Genomic DNA, 6,000 nt, shown 5'->3' with positions numbered 1-6,000 from the left:
ACAAAATGCCTGGTAGGAATGATTATCTCCATCTCAGAGGATCTGTACAACAGCAGAAACTTGGTTAAACAAATTATGGTATATTTGTACAATAATAAAATAAAGCAGTGAAAGTGAAGAAAATACTACTACACACAGTCACATGGATGAATCTCGCAACCACAACGGTGAGCAAAAGAAATCAGACACAAGGGAACACATACGCATGATCAGATGTATATGAAGCTCACAAACCAGGTCACTGAATCATTTTACAGTATTATGAGGACACATACCTTCGGGAAAGAGGAAGAGTACAGGATTGGAGGGACGCCAGGACACTTCTGGCACTGGTCGTGTTCTGTCTTGACCTGGGCAGTGGTCCTAGAATGAGAATTCATTCTGTATGTATATTTGCATAAGTCAGCTTCGTTTTTGCTGTAGCAACAACCCCAATATCTCAGTGGCTCACCACAATAAAATTTTTTTGTTCCTGGCTTCCGTGACATGGGAGTTGCAATCTAGTAGGTTCTCCAGGGTTCCCTTAGGCTCAGCTTGGCTTCATTGTAGGAGTATTCATTTCTTGGGCCCAGACTAGCACAGTAGCCACTATTTGGAGTGTGCTGCTTCACATAGCAGGGTTCAGAAACCCAAAAGTGACAGGCAATCTGTGCAGCTAGCTGCATTAAAATTTTCTGCTCAGATAGGGTCACAGCTTGTTCAGAACTTTCTGATCTATTGGATGCAGTCATCTCTGCATGCCATGAGCCACACCCATAGTTCTCTGAGACATAGACTTATTTGCAGACATGTCACCATATGTATGAAGCTTCAGTAGGAACACACCCTCTGTCTCTTTACCCTGAACCATTTTCTCCAGCTGAAAGTATTCGTTTCCAGATGTAATTGAAGTCCCCAATCGGTTGATTTTTAGTCCAAAGGAAGATAGAGGGTGGGAACAGGAGAATGATTTGGACTAGGGCCCTCCCCAAGGTCAGAAAACTTCCTCTGCTGGCCTTGAAGAAGTAAGCTGTCAGGCTGTGAGAGAGCCAGGGCCCCAAGGCAGGGAATTGCCAGAAGCCTCTAAAAGCTGGAAGTAGCCCCTGTTTGACAATCAGGAAGAGGAAGGACTCCTCAGTCCTACCTCAGCAAGAAACTGAATTCTGCCAACCACGTGAGCTTGGTAGAGAATCCCAATCTCCAAAAAGGAATGCGGCCAGGCTGACAGCTTGATTCCCGCTTGCAGAGTGAAATCCAGCTTCGCCCAGTGAATCAGTGCCTGAACTCCTGACCCACAGACACTAGGAGATAAAAAGTGTTTGTTGTTTTAAGCTGCTAAGTTGGTAGTAATTTGTTACACAGCAATAGGAAAAAACCAACCAAACAAAAAACAATAGGTCTTCCATTCCATAAACTCCACCTGGCCTTACACTGGTTCTGATAACGCTTCAAATTGTCTGGTGTGGTCCTTCTCAAATCTCAGCATGCACCAGAATTACCAGAAGGGCTGTTAGAACAAAGAAAGCAGAACCCTAACCCCAGAGATTCTAACTCATTAGATACAGAGTGAGGTTCATGCTTGTATGATTCTAACAATTTCCCCAGTGATGCTAACACTGTTGATCTAGAAACCACAATTTGGGAATCATAGATCTCCTGTGACTACATTGACTTCTATGCACTTGAAATGTCCTCAGTAGCAAAATGCTATGAGACCACAAGCATCTGGTTGAAGCAACTTTCATATTAAAGGTTTTCATAAAAGAAACAAGAGAGAGAGGAAGATCTTATTAAATAATATTCATTAAGCTTAATACCTGATTTTCATTAAGCTACCTGATTCTCATTACTCCTTTGGCAGATGAGCAAATGCTAATTTCATAGATGCACTGATATGTTACTTTCCCCATATTATAATTTACATTCCTGGGGCTTTTTGTACTATTTCCATTATAGTGGCATGATTTAGAGTAGAAATTGTTAAAATGTCATAAACAATATTTGTACTTGAAATTGTTAAAGTACCACATTCAATATTTTAAGAGGGCTCAATAAGTTTAAACCAAATTGATAATTATGGATTAAGTTCATAATATCTTTGTTGGGACTACATAAACAGTTCAATACAAACATTTTTTAAAAGAATTACAACTACTCATAATAATATCATCAGGGGGCTATGAATTTGCTATTCATCTTTTTTAGTATTGGGTTTAATAGCTGGGCCAATATTCCATGGAAAGACACTATATACATCAAGAGAATAACATATATGTAGGCTTTTTATGTTTGATGTTCCAATTTGTTTAAATACAAAAACCACCACCTTTTGCCTTCATTTTCTACAAAGGAATTTTTTTTTTTTTTAAGTAGAAGTGCCTCTTTCTATGCCGACAGCTTCCAAGTCACTATGGAATGGTAAGAACTACATCATTTAATGAATATTCATATCAAAGAGATATTTATAACATTTTTCATGTCACTGCTCCTTTACCCTTCCCCAACATACACTTTGAGAATTACAATGACTTCTTGAAATCCTGAAGGAACTACCTTCATTTCTTATACAAGGCTTTAAAATACATTTTTAAACAGACCTTCACATTAAAGAGGAAAAGAATTTGAAATAAGTATTTGTGGGAGGTAATCACATCAGCAAACTCAAGATAAAATAATACAGGAAAGAAAGTTGAGAATTAAGAGTGGTCTAAAAATTTGCTTAAGTAAGGCAAAGTAAGTGATAAATAACATCATATTAACACAAAAACATAAGCTCCGTGGAGGTAGAGATTTTTGTCTTTTTGTTTGTTGATATGTTCTCTGTTTCTCAAATATTTAATGCAGAGTAGAAGCCCAAAATATTTATTGAACAAATAAATAAATACATAAATGTGCATGACGCAGAAAATTAATCATGGTTCTCCCAGTCGTACAAAACACATCTATGATCCCATGTGCACTCAGGACCAACAATCAGGAATGTGGGAAAGGTGCAGATTCCAGCACAATGCACTAGGTTCTCAATGTAAAAGTGAAAAATACAAAATCTTGACGTTCAAATATCCACCATCTGGCATGGAAAAGCCAGATATGTAAGTGGCTGTGGTACAATGGGATAAGTGAAAAAAAGAATTATATGTAAGTATTATCAGTCACAGACTGGTTGAAAAAGCTACAGATAAATGATAACGTTTGAGGATTATCTAAAAAGATGAGTGAGAAGATAAACCCAGAGCAAAGGTACCGACATGTAAAAATTCACAGTGCTTTTGGAGAACAGCAAGCTGTGGATTTCAAACTTTCAAACTATAACCTAGAGCAAGAAATACATATATAGTATACTTAACTGAAACCAGTGAGCATCGGAATAATACTCACCTTTACTCATCTTATGTATTTGATATTTTCTATTCTATTTCCTTTTTTTAATGTTGGTGAAGGTGTATTAAATCAATGTCAAGATTCATTTGTTTGAAAAACATTGGGTTTGAGCATCAAATGGATGTGGTGATAGACCACTGAAATGGAAATCCAAAGAATGCTCTTCCAGCTGACCTCCAACTCTTCTCCCATCCAGGTGGTTTGCTGGAGCCACATTACTTACAGGAGGACTATGATCTAGGTCCCTTTCCTACTTAAAACAACTCAATGTGGTAGAAAAGATGAGTAAAGAAGTCCTTCTCTATATCAAGCCAATGTGCAAGAAGGGAAAGTGTTACAGGCCATTTCTTCTCTACTCTAGGCATATTTTGGGCTTACCATTATTCTGTCTAGAAGGGTTAAGAGTGTTTGAAAATAAAACAACTCTCACATCTGGGCACATCCTAAATTCAATCTATATCTGGATTTATCTCAGAATTTACTAGAGTCAAATTGTTATACTGAACTACAAAAAACAAAACTCTTCTCCCTTCCCTATGAATAGCTATTTAACTCTGTCCACAACAGTCTTCATTGAAGACTATTTACTGAGCACTCTGTGTGCCCCAGGATCTGTTCTAGCGCTAGGAACTACAATAGTGAGAAAACAAAAGTCCAAGCCCCTCAGAGTTTATATTTTACAAAAACAAACAAAAACAAATATGCAAGTAAACTAAATACATACAAAGTGTAAAAGCTATGAAAGAAATAAACAGTAATAGGAAATAATATTTAAGGTAGCCAAGGAGGGCCTTTCTCAGAAGGTAATATTTACGTTGAGACTTGACGGATGAGAGGAAGCCACTGAAGTCAAGTACTAAGGAGAAAAACAATGTCCTGGGTCCTAGAAGAACATACGTGAAGACCTGAGCCAGGAAAGAGGTTGTTGTTAAAGGCCAGTATAGCTTGAGCCTGATGATTTGGGAAGGGCAGCATGAGATGAGATGGGAAGTTATTTGAAAATACTGGATTGTTTCAGTAACTAGAATGGGAAGTTACTGGAGAATGACATGGTCTAATTTGGGTTTTTTAAAGCTCATTCTTATAGCTATGTGGACAACAGATTAGATAGGGGTATGATTAGAAGTTGAGCCATCTCTTTAGGAGACTGATTTCCAGGCAAGCAAAGATGGAAGATTAGACTAGGGTGTTGGCAGTGGAGAAGGAGAAAAGAAGATGGACTCAAGATATATTTTGGAGGTAGAACCAACAAAACTTATATTCAGAATGGTCTTAAAAGAGACCATAAGTAAGTGAATTGAAAATTGGTTGGAGGAGTGAGTGCATTTAAAAAGGGAAGGAAAAGATTTTGAGGAAGGAAAGAATGGGAGAAGTGTGAATTAAGTAACAGCCTAGAAGTAATGTATTAAAGTGGTCACATTTACAACTCTAATCCCATGGCTTGCTCTTTGCCTCTATTTTCTTAAAACAAGATATCAAATTGGGCAGAAAGAGAGAGAAACTGCTTTAAGGACTTTTAGCCTTAAATGGTTGAGCCCAGGCCACTGAAAAAAAGATAATTTACCCAATGAAAACAATGAAGCAAGATTTAACTAAGATCATTTTAGTGAGAAACAGAGTTCTAGCTGCACATTCAAATTCCCCGGGGGAGCTTTTAAAACTATATGCCCAGGCTCCATGAAGTGGTTCTGATTTAATTAGTTTGAGGTGAGACACAAGCATGGGTATTTTTTAAAAGCTGCTCTACTGCGGAGCAAGAATTGAGAGCCCTAAGTTAGAAGTACAGCAGAGGATGCTAGGTCAATAAACCTATTCCATTAAATGAAGGATTAATAGAGAGAATGCGGTGAAGGAACTTTTTCCCCCAGAAAGAAATACAGGCCCATTGGCTAAACAGACATAGTTCAAGACTACAAGAAAATAAAAGTCAATTTTCTTCAATGTCATTTTTTTGGGGCTGGGAGAAAATTTTATTCTCACAGTGTTAGGAACACAGACACTCATATAGACATCACACATATTTCAAAGTATATTTTATTTCTATAATGAACAACACAGAGGGAAGAAATTAACACCTGACAGTTGACTGAAAGAAAAACAGAAGAGGAAGAGTTCCAATCTGGCCCAGACAAACAATCACACAGGAAAAAAAGAGTTGCTGTGGAAAAGTAATCACAAGGAAGGATTCAGTTACTTCTCAAGTTAAAAATCATAATTGGTTACCAGAATACAACTGGCACTGAGTTGCACTGTATCACATCACCCTTGCTTTTCAACTGTTCTTTAGTCTGGACCCTTCCAAGATTTACCTCTTGAAAGAGCCACTGAATTACCATAGCAGGACTAAGAGCCAAGTATTCTCCCGAAATAGAGACCAGAAACATAATTTGACTGCAATGAAGATTCCTCGTTGCTGGTGTGTGCGTGGGTCATTGAAGGCAAGAGTAGTCACATAATTTGTCCCAATCTTTCAGTTAACTTGTGGTCTCATTGGAATCAGAACCAAAGTTTTACACCGTCAGGGGTTTTCTTTGTTGTATTTACACCTTCTTTGCACCCTAACTCCACGGAAACAGAAAAGGAAAACGTGCAGTGCAATTTCTAAATCTCCATCTGGAGAGCTTTAAGAGCAGTAACGGT

The sequence above is a fragment of the Halichoerus grypus genome, chromosome 5 (genome assembly GCF_964656455.1).
Source record: "Halichoerus grypus chromosome 5, mHalGry1.hap1.1, whole genome shotgun sequence".
Classification (NCBI taxonomy): domain Eukaryota; kingdom Metazoa; phylum Chordata; class Mammalia; order Carnivora; family Phocidae; genus Halichoerus; species Halichoerus grypus.
This window is presented reverse-complemented; position numbering follows the sequence as displayed.